Source organism: Schistocerca serialis, chromosome 1, assembly GCF_023864345.2.
Source record: "Schistocerca serialis cubense isolate TAMUIC-IGC-003099 chromosome 1, iqSchSeri2.2, whole genome shotgun sequence".
Classification (NCBI taxonomy): domain Eukaryota; kingdom Metazoa; phylum Arthropoda; class Insecta; order Orthoptera; family Acrididae; genus Schistocerca; species Schistocerca serialis.
Window position 1 is genome coordinate 529,520,771 of NC_064638.1, and position 15,339 is coordinate 529,536,109.

General features: G+C 44.5%; 1 protein-coding gene and 1 non-coding gene across 2 annotated transcripts in view; one reads left to right on the plus strand and one right to left on the minus strand.

The window, feature by feature from the left end:
* LOC126411337 (uncharacterized) overlaps positions 1-15,339 on the minus strand; it is a 1,112,707-nt gene that overhangs the window by 234,017 nt on the left and 863,351 nt on the right. The gene's annotated exons all lie outside the window — the stretch shown is intronic.
* Trnal-caa (transfer RNA leucine (anticodon CAA)) lies at positions 8,688-8,762 on the plus strand. Its single transcript has one exon. It is a non-coding gene; the product is annotated as a tRNA-Leu (tRNA).

Here is a 15,339-nt window from a genome sequence, read left to right on the forward strand (position 1 = left end):
TGTCGTAACCTCTGCAGGACATCGGTCTCTGGAGCTTCACACGTCTCTTAATTCCTTCCCTTCCTGGTAAACATTGGAGGCAGTGTCTAGACTAGAGATTCCGAAACTGTGCCCCACAGAACACTGGCGTTCTGCGGGAGGCGAGTAAGTGCTCTGTGAAGCAGTATAATAATATGGCAATTTCCGACATTTTCATGACACCAATATTTTTCAAAATTTCATTATGATTTCTGTGTTATTAGTTATGATTTAAAAGTGAAGTAATCACTGAAAACAAAGAGATTGTCTTATTTTTCAAAATTTTGTTAACTATCAAAATAAGGTGTTGCATCAAAGTGTCATGATTCTCAAAGCGTTCCATCAGAGGAAAAGTTTTGCAACCCACTTGTCTAGACACAAGATGAATTGGACAAGTACCCCCATCGTAATCTTCCCATCGTTTTTGAAATACTATCACTTAGCCAACATTGCGAACATAGCCTGTAAAGACTAATCACATCCGCAGACAACAATCCATATATTTTCTTCCTTAAGTCGGTTCCTACCGCACCATTAATATGGGACGACATGCCATGAAAGAATCTTCCCATCACTTTCCGAACAACTGGTTGGATTTGTTTCTTTGGTGACATCTAACCTTTATAACGACCATTCTATGATGTGTCAGGGCTACAATAATGGCTGCACGTTTCACCACGCGTGACAGTTGATTTCAAAAAAGCATTACGTCACATCGAAATGATTCACAAGCTTTTACAAAATGTCCTGCGTGTCCACTAGTAATTAAATGCAAATTGTCGGAGCTCCAGTCTTGAAAAGATTCTGCAGAAGAATAAGCGCTCATCGATCATTGTCTCAACGCTTCTAACGCCGACTATAACCTTTTACGCTCTCCATTGACAGTTTGCAATGATGAATTGTTGAGTACGTTTCAAATTACCAGTGGCAACAACTGTTGGATGAACACGATTGATGGTTAATTTACCATATTATGACCTTGACCAAGCTTGTAGTACACCATAGCAGCGTTTGATTCAGAAAACATTATGAAAATATTTTCGAAATTTCAACGTTCCACATTCTCTACCATAAAAATTTTTTACTTAGTCTTTATTTACTCTTGATAAGTAATTCCTCAAAAAGACGATGTAAAATGATGCAGTTTGTAGGCTGCAGTTGCGAAACGACCATTTCGTGTCACAATGACCTGTGCGAATTTCTTTAACTATGTTCGCACATTCGTTTAGTCGAACACTGGAATAATGACTCGTATCAGCGTCAGCTAGCACGTGTTTTAGAAAACAACTTGCTCACAGAAGCTTACACGACAAACACAAATGGCGAAGTAGTCTTCATGTCTATTCGGATAGATGTAGATTTACCTACGAAACATTAATAGCAAATTGATATTTTCTCCACCCGATTATCTGTCGTGTTGCTTAGTTACCTAAAAGTGTTACCAGAGAATTTACGTTTCTCACACGAGGGCGCCTCACATGGCTGCTCCAAGCTTCAGTGTGCCGCTGGTTGCTTTGTGCTCCTTTCACATTCCACACAGGTACTCGATGTGAAATGTCAGTTGTGCCAGACTACGGTTTAAAAAGTCGCAGGTTCGATCCCCGATCAGTTTTAGAATTTTTATCTGTCACATTCAAATATAACTTTTTCATTTCTGACAATGTCTGTTGATGTACAAAATATGGACATGCTCTGTGATTTTAACTAAAAGCTCCTTATAACACGCTGGGTTGCTCAGTTCAGATGTTGGAGGAGGCAACGGTGTAGCGCCTCCAGATAGGACAATGCCCAGTGAGAAGACTAACTAACTTTCAGATTTATCACCCCATTAACGTTTTCTTGAGTTTCTCGTAGAAACGATCTGATCTGGCATCGTTGTCAACTCTCGATAGTTTGAAAATGGGGGATGTGACAAAATAGATACGTGAGAGTTCACTTTGACCAAAGTTTGAATGATCAAAATGTTGTTCCTACAACTGGAAACAGTATAGATTAAAAAAAATTGGTACTCTAGTTTCAGTGACATGCGTATTACTTTACAAAGGTAAGCAAAGAGTATCTTCTAGAATTAAAATTGAAAGAAAGTCGATTTTTACCTGCTTATTTTTTTAACACTTCAGAAGCAAGATACTTAAAAATTTCAGAGAATACTTTAGAAGTCTTCAGTTTGATTAATTTTTCCGCACTCAACAAAGTGTATCATCAACGCTGGCATTTTATTTTCTGCGCAAATCGTCTCAAAAATGAAGCTCATGCCTTTAGATTTTCTCACATCTCCGGTAGTGTCCTATATATATATATATATATATATATATATATATATATATATATATATATATATATATATATATATATATATACAAAACTGTCTGGACGCGGATCTTCTTTGTGTGTGGAGAAATTCGATAACTACACTCCTGGAAATTGAAATAAGAACACCGTGAATTCATTGTCCCAGGAAGGGGAAACTGTATTGACACATTCCTGGGGTCAGATACATCACATGATCACACTGACAGAACCACAGGCACATAGACACAGGCAACAGAGCATGCACAATGTCGGCACTAGTACAGTGTATACCCACCTTTCGCAGCAATGCAGGCTGCTATTCTCCCATGGAGACGATCGTAGAGATGCTGGATGTAGTCCTGTGGAACGGCTTGCCATGCCATTTCCACCTGGCGCCTCAGTTGGACCAGCGTTCGTGCTGGACGTGCAGACCGCGTGAGACGACGCTTCATCCAGTCCCAAACATGCTCAATGGGGGACAGATCCGGAGATCTTGCTGGCCAGGGTAGTTGACTTACACCTTCTAGAGCACGTTGGGTGGCACGGGATACATGCGGACGTGCATTGTCCTGTTGGAACAGCAAGTTACCTTGCCGATCTAGGAATGGTAGAACGATGGGTTCGATGACGGTTTGGATGTACCGTGCACTATTCAGTGTCCCCTCGACGATCACCAGTGGTGTACGGCCAGTGTAGGAGATCGCTCCCCACACCATGATGCCGGGTGTTGGCCCTGTGTGCCTCGGTCGTATGCAGTCCTGATTGTGGCGCTCACCTGCACGGCGCCAAACACGCATACGACCATCATTGGCACCAAGGCAGAAGCGACTCTCATCGCTGAAGACGACACGTCTCCATTCGTCCCTCCATTCACGCCTGTCGCGACACGACTGGAGGCGGGCTGCACGATGTTGGGGCGTGAGCGGAAGACGGCGTAACGGTGTGCGCGACCGTAGCCCAGCTTCATGGAGACGGTTCCGAATGGTCCTCGCCGATACCCCAGGAGCAACAGTGTCCCTAATTTGCTGGGAAGTGGCGGTGTGGCCCCCTACGGCACTGCGTAGGATCCTACGGTCTTGGCGTGCATCCGTGCGTCGCTGCGGTCCGGTCCCAGGTCGACGGGCACGTGCACCTTCCGCCGACCACTGGCGACAACATCGATGTACTGTGGAGACCTCACGCCCCACGTGTTGAGCAATTCGGCGGTACGTCCACCCGGCCTCCCGCATGCCCACTATGCGCCCTCGCTCAAAGTCCGTCAACTGCACATACGGTTCACGTCCACGCTGTCGCGGCATGCTACCAGTGTTAAAGACTGCGATGGAGCTCCGTATGCCACGGCAAACTGGCTGACATTGACGGCGGCGGTGCACAAATGCTGCGCAGCTAGCGCCATTCGACGGCCAACACCGCGGTTCCTGGTGTGTCCGCTGTGCCGTGCGTGTGATCATTGCTTGTACAGCCCTCTCGCAGTGTCCGGAGCAAGTATGGTGGGTCTGACACACCGGTGTCAATGTGTTCTTTTTTCCATTTCCAGGAGCGTATTTTAAAATATTGAGGTTTTAATGTATGTGTTTCAATATATTCCCACTCTGCCCGCTAGGCATGCCAACTGTGGAAGTTACGTTTCACTCCGCGCGTATGTACCACGAACACAATATCTCCATACAACGGTAGATCGACTTAAGAAAGTTTGTATCATTTATATTCTTTGAGATTTTCTAGCTCCTCGTGGTTTTATTTGCATTCACAGACTTATCGTCGACAGATTGTTTAATCTAAAGTTCCGAAGCTCTCGAAGTCTTTGTCCAGGGTCGGCAACGTACGTGATGGCAGTCCTACGCCTCACCCTTCAGGGTCCATACTAACAGGTACGGGCATGTTTTGTTCTCTAATCTGACTAAAGGGCCCTTTACGCGCGCGGATATCTGCACCGGTTTGTCTGTAAAGGCAGTGTTGCGTGTGAATGAATCGCCGACTGAAAAATTTGTCTTTGCTACTTTCCGTGTTCGGCCTGTGCGAAGTCTGTCGGCACTTGAACTGACGCAGACCAGATGTGCACACTAGATGTGGAGACCTATGAAGTGCTTTAGTGTTTCATACATGACTCAACGTGTTTCCGGAATGGTGTGGCTCAACAATGAAGGTGATAAAACAACAGAAAATTTCAGAGCCGCATTGCTTCTGTCAGCTGCCAACCATCTCAAGTTAATGTAAGTCTTTCATAAACACTTATCGATATGATCATTACCGTTTTATTACTTCTAATTTACTCTCTAATATACTGCAATAACACAAAAATATGTCTCTTCGTCGTACGTAGTTAAACCAGTCCTCTATTTCAATTTGTAGTTCCTTAAAAAGATTAACATGTGAAGGAGTTTCGGGTTCATCCCCTCAGTACTGGTAATTTTCTTCTTATAATTTCCGAAACAATGGCGCTTGACAGAGTAATTATCTTATAAGTAAACTTAATTAATTTGCGCATGGCCAGAAAATACTTTGCACACTCAAACTTTTGATTCAGAGCTGCGCAAATGCTGCATTGTTGTTGGAAGATGTAAATGAGAATTGAACAGTGCAGTCCAGATGTGCAAACGTTCGTTGCGAATATGGACTGCTCAGACGAACCTGAGCCTGTAAAGGGCCCTTAAGACATACCAGTAAGCATTCTGCAAAGCCCGGAATTCATCTCGCCGGGTCCGGTCTACATTCCCTTACGATACAATACGCTTCACCAGTCTTATCTTCATGCTTTGGGTGACTGAATCTCCAAACTTCTAGTTACATCCTTTTTACACTCCACATTCTACGGCTTCAATAATCTGCGCCTTTTTGCGTCTCAAACATTTGTACCTCTCTGAAGTTTTTTAATACTAATTAATGGGCTGTAGTAAGTTATGCGTTGTTCACAAAACAAAAGAAGTGTCGCGAACTGTTGAATGACAAAACTGACGAAACAATCCGAATTACGGAATATTAGACAGGAGTTGAATTCGACTCCTACAGTTTTTGCGTGGTGATCTGTCATGACAATCACTTTGTTTTTTTCTAATGTACCAAGACAAATTCGATTTGGTCGACTGATAAAGGTTTTTCAAACATAAAGCGAATCCAGGTATCATATACGTGTTGTCGTTTCTGCTTTTAGGGCATCTTTTTTCAGCAGTCTTATATATACAACTAATATAGGTTACAGAAGTCTTATGCAGACCATACGAATTACACTTTATTTCAAAATATCTTCCATGATCGCTGTAACAGTATGGTTTTTCTAACAAAATTGTTTGTCCAGATCGTAAACAATTCTCGTATTTTACATTACTACTGTTAGATTACGGTGATTAGCTACTCACGATTTCTTGTTTGCTACTCCATTCCTAATGTTTTCACACTTAAGTGCTCGAGTTTTAGAACAATGCTCTTCACTGACATTGGATATACACTCTGAAGTGGAAAAGAAGTCATGGGAGAGCGATAGTACACATACAGACGGCGATAATATCGCGTACACAAGGTACAAAAGGACAATGCATTATTGGAGCTGTCATTTATCCTCAGGTGATTCATGAGAAAACGTTTCCGACGTTATTATGGCCGCGCGATAGGAATTAACAGAATTTGAACGCGGAATGTTAGTTGCAGCTAGAGACATGGGACATTCAATTTCGAAAATCTTAGGGAATACAATATTCCGAGATCCACAGTGTCAAGAGTGTGCCAAGGATACTATATTTCAGGCGTTACCTCTCAGCACGGACAGCATTGTGGCCGACGGCCTTCGCTTAACGACCGAGAGCAGCGGAATTTGTGTAGAGTTTTCAGTGCTAACACGCAAGCAACACTGCGAGAAATACTCGCAGAAATCGATGTGGGACGTACTACGAACGTATCCGTTAAGACAGCGCGGAGCAATTTGGCGTCAATGGGCTGTGGCAGCAGACTACCGACGCGAGTTCCTTTGCTAAGTCGGCACTGCCTGCAACGCCTCTTCTAGGCTCGTGACCGTATCGGTTCGATTCTGGACGACTGGAAAACCGAGGTCTGGTCAAATGAATCCCGATTTCAGTTGATAAGAGCTGATGGTAGGGCTTGAGTACGACGCAGAACACACGAAGCCACGGAACCAAGTCTTCAAGAGGGAACCGCAAGCTGGTGGTGGCTCCATAATGGCACGGGCTGTGTTTACATGGGGTGGACTGGGTCCTCTGGTCCAACTGAGCCGATCGTTGACTGGAAGTGGTTATGTTCGGCTACTTAGATGGTTCAAATGGCTCTGAGCACTATGGGACTTAACATCTGAGGTCATCAGTCCCCTAGAACTTAGAACTACTTAAACGTAACTAACCTAACGACATCACACACATCCATGCCCGAGGCAGGATTCGAACCTGCGACCGTAGCAGTCACGCGGTCCCGGACTGAAGTGCCTAGAACCGCTCGGCCACGGCTACTTAGAGACCATTTTCAGAAATTCGTGGATTTCATGTTCCCAAACAACGATGAGCCTTCTATGGATGATAGTACGCCAAGTAACCGGGCCACAACTGTTCGCGATTGTTTAAAGAACATTCTGTACAATTCAAGCGAATGATTTGGACATCCAGAACAGGCAACATGAATCCCATCGAACGTTTATGGGACATAATCGAGACATCAGTTCGTGTACGACATCCCGCAACGGCAACATTTTCGCAATCATTGACGACGACAGAGGCTGCATGGCTCCGTATTTCTGCAGCGACTTCCAGTGACTTGTTAAGTCAGTGCCACGTCGAATGCTGCACTACGCGGGGCAAAAGGAGATATTAGGAGGTATCCCATGACTTTTGTCATCTCAGGGTGTATACGTTTTCATGTCGTTTGGAGGTACGTACACCTCATGTAATTTGATTTCACGCTGCGAGATGTGATCGTCGTTTGTTTTGTTATCTGTGGCTTGTTTGTTTTATGTGACACTCTGTGGTCGCTAGAGGTTGTAGAATGTAGGTGGAAGAGTCCCCCGCATCCCAACCCCCCTCCTCCCTCACTCCCCCTCCCACACTGACACACACACACACACACACACACACACACACACACACACACACACACACACACACACACGAAGATGCTTTGAAATAAAGCGAGACGCTTATGGTCTAAAAAGGCTCTCATTACACTTGCAAAACATGAAATCAACCTATATTACTTGTAGGTTATTTTTAGGGGGAGTTAACGACAAGTTCGCTTTATCGAGAAATTCGATTTAGCAAGATTCGAATTAGCACGTGTTGACTGTACCTCAGTTTCTACATGCAAACCTTCGTGCATGAACCATTTGTTCGATGTTCGCAAATGTCTACGACCTTATGTGAGACCGATCGCATGTTTGCCGCTCGCGTTGCTTTTCTTATCCAGCCTGTGATCATGGAGGCAGTTAGTTCCACCTGCAACCTTAGGACTGCATCACAAGTTGCTGTCACACTGCGTGATATGTAATTAACGTCTGCATTAACTGCTGTGTTTTGAAGTGGAGAATTGGTGTTGGGGAAAATACCACATCAGAGTCCGAAGTTGCTTTTCGTGCCACTGTTCAATATCTGTTAGCTCCCTGCCACTTTATTGACGTGGTGTAATTTGCTGATTTAGGGCTGAGGAACGATGCTGGTATCGCCTTATTTAATGAACAATCACGTTGTCTGCTCAAAGTAGTTAATAAGAGCCTTTGCAAAGACTGAATGACTGTATGAAGATTCGAGCCACAATACTTCCAACACGGGTACAATATTTTTCCGTCGGATATCCGCACAATAAGATAGATGGGGCAAGAAGACCAGCGTCCATTTTTTTTTCAGCTGGTCGCACGGGCTGCGCTCTTCAAGTAAACAGTAAAATGTAAACTTTCACGGCCAGAAATGTCACAATTAATAAAATGTTCCGGGCTATTATGCCGTAGTCGAATGGATTTCACCACAAAACCCCACGTTTCGTCCCCACTTGCGCAGGGCATTTTCAAGAGAGAGGGATCGTTGCTTATTTGATTGTCCGATTCGCACCCTAGCTCGCTGCTCAGTCGGGGTAAGAATCGGTAATTCAAATAAACTACGATCCCTCTTGAAAATGTCCTCCGGAGATGGGGACGAAACGTTGGGTTTTAAGGTGAAATCCATTCGACCATGATATAATAGCCCGGAATATTTTACTAAATGCAAACCAGTAAACCCAAGTTCTTTAAAGAATCGAACTCTCACGAATAAAACAGCTTCAGACTTATGATTATTTTACAAATGAGTTAATATGTTAAATAACTGACGTTAAACATGCAAAGGAGAAAAAGTTTTGGAAGGAGACGAGATACTGGCGGAATTAAAGCTGTGAGGAGGGGGCGTTAGTCGTGCTTGGGTAGCTCAGTTGGTAGAGCAGTTGCCCTCAAAAGGCAAAGTTCCCGAGTTCGAGTCTCGGTCCGGCATACAGTTTTAATCTGCCAGGAAGTTTCAGTTTAGATAATGTTTGCAATTATTCAAACACTGGGTGGGTATTATTTGGGTTATGTGCACTCCGTTTCAAGCAAAAGCTAGCTTTTCATGCATCTCAATATTTATGACGTCGTATCTCCTGAACTGTGTCGTACAACGATATATTTCACAGGTACATTCAGTGACGTACGTGGATATTGTTTGCAAAATGAGTTGCAAATGGTCACTAGCAAAAAGGATAATAAATTAAAACGTTCGTATGTGGCAGTTTTACTGCTTGAACAGCGAAAATGTAGTAAGCGGGGGGCGTCAGCGAGAGAAAGTTTCGTAAGGATTTTAAATTACGTCCAACGTTTGCTGGGAGTCGCTACGTGCTCTCATTTTCAAATAATGTATGAATACAGTCTGTCTATTTGCGCGCCATGAGACATGCTACATCAGTTCACAGGCAGTTTCTAACTGTTCAAAAATGGTTCAAATGGCTCTGAGCACTATGGGACTTAACTTCTCAGGTCATCAGTCCCCTAGAACTTGGAACTACTTAAACCTAAATAACTTAAGGACAACACACACATCCATGCCCGAGGCGGAATCCGAACCTGCGACCGTAGCAGTCGCGCGTTTCCAGACTGTAGCGCCTAGAACCGCTCGACCACTCCGAGTCTCTAACTGTAATACTTGTCTTAGTTTGTTAAACTTTTAACGTAAGATCATACCTGTTAATATGTAGATTCTAATAACATTTCAAATTCGCTCAATAATTGAAAGAAAAATATAAAATCAAATACTTGTTACACTCACATCCCATCTGCTAAGCAGTTTCCAGCCGGCAGCAGGCACAAACAGCTGGGTTTGTCATTTAATAATATAGACAATGTTTTAATTTTGTATAACAGTAAAAGGATCGTATCTTTAGCGTGGAGGAAAGCTTTTTATTGATATTGCTGCGTCAACGTCTGGTAAAGTCTGTTTGCTCATTGTGCTTTTCCAAATATTGCTTGCGTGCCATTTCTCTGATCGATCAAAAGTAAGCGGATAGCTATCAGCGGACATCAATGTGAGGTGTGTCCACCCTTCGTGTTTATGACGGCTTGAAATCTGCTCCGGAAACTTTCAATGTGGTGTTTGAATGTCTACTCTTCCTCAACAGCCGAAACGAGAGAAGGCAGTGGCCTCGGACGATGAGGTTTGGAGCGAAGTCGACTTTCTAACCCATTATGAGGGTATTCCATTGAGTTCAGGACGGGGCTCTGGGCAAGCGCACCCGTTTCAGACATGTTGTCCAGAAACCAGTACCTCACAGATGTTGATTTATGATAAGGTGCATTGTCATGCTGACACAAACAATAGTCGTCTCCAAACTGTTCGTCTAGTGTTACTACAAAATGCCGTAAGTAGTAGTATGGTATTCTGCCTTACGGCAGGTCTTGTCGTGGGTTAAGCCTCTTCCACTTTTGTCTGTCTACAGCCAGTCATTTCATTTCTGAATATTTGTCTCCTCTGATACTGTCCAGCGTTTGATATCTCCTTTTTCCTCTTCCCCTTTTTCCCTCCACCATAACCGGCCGTTGTGGCCGAGCGGTTCTAGGCGCTTCAGTCCGGAACCGCGCTGCTGCTACGGTCGCAGGTTAGAATCCTGCCTCGGGTATGGATGTGTGTGATGTCCTTAGGCTAGTTAGGGTTAATTAGTTCTAAGTCTAGGAGACTGATGACCTCAGATGTTAAGTCCCATAGTGCTTAGAACCATTTGAACTCTCCACCATACCTTCTATTTCTTCCTTCAATAACAGTCCCTCGTCAAACAACGTCCAATCCATTTCCGTTTTCTCTTTCTAATGACTTTCAGCACGTTTCTTTCTTCTCCAACTCCTCTTAATACTTCTTCATTACTTACTCGGTCTTCCCGTTTCAATTTTTCCATTCTTCTACATATCCACATCTCTAGTGCCTCCAATCTTCTTTCATCTTGCTTCCTCAATGTCCAGGTCTCCGCATCATACAGTGCAACGCTCCAGATGTAACATTTGGCAAGTCTTTTCTCCAGATCTTTGTTTAGTGGTCCTCAAAGTAATTTCTGTTTCCTCTTGAATCCTTCTTTTTTCATTGAAATTCTTTTCCTAACTTCTGTTGAGCAATACATATCATCCATTATTACACTTCCCAAATAATTGAAGTTATCCACTTTCTCTATTTTCTCTCCCGCTATTTTCATACTGCATTTTCTCCCCTTTCCCCCATTTACCATGCTTTTCGTTTTCTTGTTGTTAACCTTCATTTCATATTCTTCTAATTTTGTGTTTAGATCAACTAACAATTGTTCCATCTCTTTTGCACTCTCTGCCATCACAACCATGTCGTCTGCAAATCTTATACACTCCACTTTCCGCTCCCCTATACAAACTCCTCTCCTTCCATCAAAACTTCCATTAATAATTTCCTACAGGTAGATATTCAACAGTTTTGGTAATAAACAACAACCTTGTCTTACACCTCATCCCAGTTCAATTTCTTCACTTATCACACCTCCTATTTTTACTCTTGCTCTCTGGTTCAAACATAAATTTCTAATTAGCCGTCTATCCCTCCAGTCAACTCCATGATTCCTTAGGATTTCCATCAGTTTGTTCCATCTTACACAGTCAAAAGACTTCTCAAGATCAATGAACACAACATACACCTTCCTTTCCTTCTCCATGTACCTCTCCTCTATCACTCTCAGTAAAATGTGTTGATAATATTCAGCTTTTAGCGTTTATTTAATCGTAATAAGGGGACCACATAACAACCCTGAAAAACTCCTCCATAACGTAATATCATCTCCTCCGTACTTCACCATTAAACTACGCACGATGGCATGTAACATTCTCAAGGTATTCGACAAATCCCATATCCTTCCATCGGGTTGCCACAGGATGTAGCGTGATTCATCACTCTAAATCATTCGTTTCCAATCATCGCTTAGCATATCCAGAAATGCATTGCGTGCGAAGAGCTGCTCGATCACTGTACCCCGTCTTTCTTGAATCCCTACGCACAGCCGGCCGGTGTGGCCGTGCGGTTCTAGGCGCTTCAGTCTGGAACCGCGTGACCGTTAAGGTCGCATGTTCGAATCCTGCCTCGGGCATGGATGTGTGTGATGCCCTTCGGTTAGTTAGGTTTAAGTAGGCCTAAGTTCTAGGGGACTTATGACCTAAGACGTTGAGTCCCATAGTGCTCAGAGCCATTTGAACCATTTTTTTCCCTTAGTGCTCAGAGCCATTTCAACCATTTGAACCCTACGCACAGTCATTGTGCTAGCTGGGCGGCAGCCAACACTTTGGAGCTTACGGTTGATTCCCTCCGCTCACTTGATGCAATTTCTTTATAACCACATTCTGCAGTTCTCGATGGTTCTTGTTCGTCACTACATTAGGTCTGCCTGGTCTTGGTTTAACTACGGTTGTTCCTTCGCGCATCCACTTTAAACCACATCACCAATACTCGACTGTGGCACCTCTAGAACGACAGAAATGTCGTTAATGGGTTTGTTACTCAAGGGACATCCTATGACTAGACCACCTTCGAAGTAACTGAGCTCCTGACCGATCTGTTCTGTTGTTACTGCTATTGTACTGACGATGCAGTACTGCTCGGCTCGTTTTACAGTGGCGGGACTGCCTCTCGTGAAGTCTAGTGGTCAGTTCCGCACAACATAGGGTTGTCTGGATACTGCTGACCACAGGCTGTCCTTTCTTCCAGAAGTGGTAGCCCGACATGGTTTGCAGGAGAAGTTTTGTGTTTCGAACGTAGGAGGGAAGTTGTTAGTGTTTCGTTCATCTTAGGTAGGGTGTCGTCGGTTCTCGAACTGCAGCATGGATAGTGCGGCGTATAGGTTCAAAAATGGTTCAATTGGCTCTAAGCACTATGGGACTTAACATCTGAGGTCACCAGTCCCCTGGACTTAGAACTACTTAAACCGAACTAACCTACGGACATCACACACATGCACGCCCGAGGCAGGATTCGAACCTGCGACCGTAGCAGCAGCGCGGTTCCGGACTGAAGCACCTAGAACCGCTCGGCCACAGCGGCCGGCGCGGCGGATAGGCATTTTTTTAAATGAGCAGTACGGAGTCCTCCGAGTCTGGGGGTGCGAGGCGTTGCTCGCGTCAGAAGATAACGTTATGGGAGTGGAAACAAAACAGTCGCTTACGCGACTGATTTTCGCAGAATGTATCTTACGTTGTTTATGTCGAACAGCCGAATAGATGTCCGCCCCCGGTAGCTGAGTGGTCAGCGCGACAGAATGTCACTCCTAAGGGCCCGGGTTCGATTCCCGGCAAAAAAAAAAAAACGGCTCTGAGCACTATGGGACTTAACAGCTATGGTCATCAGTCCCCTAGAACTTAGAACTACTTAAACCTAACTAACCTAAGGACATCACACAACACCCAGTCATCACGAGGCAGAGAAAATCCCTGACCCCGCCGGGAATCGAACCCGGGAACCCGGGCGTGGGAAGCGAGAACGCTACCGCACGACCACGAGCTGCGGACAAATTCCCGGCAGGGTCGGAGATTTTCTCCGCTCAGGGACGTGGTGTTGTGTTGTCCTAATCATCATCATTTCATCCCCATCGACGCGCAAGTCGCCGACGTGTCGTCAAATCGAAAGACTTGCAACCGGCGAACGGTCCACCCGACGAGAGGCCCTCGTCACACGACATTTACATTTTAGCTGAATGAATTATCGCTCGTAATGGACTTATGTGCAGGGAGGGCAGAATTGTGTTTTTTCCAGAGCTAGAAATTATGGTGACTAATATATGACAATATATTCCAAAACTGTTCTGGAACCTGAACTACCAGTTTTCAATACTTCCCCAGTCGGTAACAGTACATACTCGCGACTGTTGAATGCAAATACGACCAATGGATATCAGCTCTACTACTAATTAAAGAGCCCGAGTGCCGAAAATTAATAACAATGTGACATCAATTTACAGGTAGAGACCTTACGACGGACTGGCGGAAGTGGACATGTGAGATTCCGGGTTAGAGCCCCCGTCTGGGACACAGTTTGATATTCTAAATATGTCGGTGTTGATGTAAATATCTGCCTAAAAAATGTTGTTGTATAGACGGAGAGACTGCGCGGATTCTAACCACGTTGCTCCGAATAATGCGTGGTGTTACACCTAATCTGCGGTGATGCCATACCGTGTGGTCTCGGAAGCATCCGTGCCGATCCTAGCTGTAGGTGTGAATCAAACAGTCTTGGATAAATCGAAGCTAATCATGCACCATGGGGTTGAAGATGAACGGAAGGGCGGTACCCCAGTCATAACAGCGAAAAGAGCCCAAATTCGACTCCTTAACTGCAATATATTCTGCATTCAAAAATTACGAAGCAACAGAAAACTAATAGTATGCACTGAAATCGGGAGGAAATGGTGAGTCATTGTTCAATATCGAGTTCACATTTTATTGATCATCAATGAAAATAAAAAAAAGTGATCAATGAAGTCCCTATAAGATGAGCGAGAGAGAGAAATGCTACCAATGAGGATCAACAGCGAAGGTCGATGGCGTGTTACCCAGCCTGTAGGCCGTTGCATCTCGCCGTGCTGAGCCGACGGCGGCTGGTGACTCTCCGCGACAGGCTGTGTGACTGATGGACACTATGTGTTGGCTGCTCTAGGACACCGACAGAAGACAGACCCTGCTGGGTCCTATTTGAAAACTCGTTCCAAGCAAGAAAACAGCAGATTGTCAGGGTAAGTCACTCTAAACGGCTGTTTCTGCAAAAAGATATATCTGTGCTGCCTCCGTGTTCTGAGGGAACTCTCCAGATTTCTTCAGTTGCCGTTAACTGAATGGTCCTAACCGCTCTCTACCTCCATGGAAGTCTCTCGGCACTCCTAGCATCATTCTTCGAACCAAGGAGCTTGTCTAATGGTCTCTCGTACCTTGTTGACCACCAATAATTATACACCCTAAGAAAAAATAAAAAAAAAGCAACGCACCTCGAAGGAATTATCCGAATGGGATGGAAATCGGTAGATGTGATCTACAAGTACAGTCAAGAGAAGAAAGGATGATTTATTCTAGAGTCAGTTTTTCACACTGAGGAAGTCAATAAGGCGTTGGTCCATCTCTGGTCCTTACGCAAGCAGTTATTCGGCTTGACACTGACTGATCGAGTCGTTGGATTTCCTCCTGAGGTATATCGTGCCAGATTCCGTCCATTGGAGCGTTACATCGTAAAAATCCCGAACTAGTTGGAGGCCCCTGCCCATAATGCTCCAAACGTTCTCAGTTGGGAAGAGATCCAGTGAACTTGCAGGTCACTGTGGGGTATTTCGACCACGAAGACAAGCGGGCGGGCATTGTCTTGTTGAAATGTAAGCCCAGAATGGTTTGTCATGAAGGGCAGTAAAACGGACCGTAGGATATTGTCGAGGTATCGGTATGTTCTCAGGTGACAACCAAAGGGGTCCTGCTGTGGAAATAAATGGAATCGCACATCGTTGTCAGGCCATATGGGGGCGACAGTCAGGTTAGTATCCCACGTCTGTCTGGGGTATTTCCAG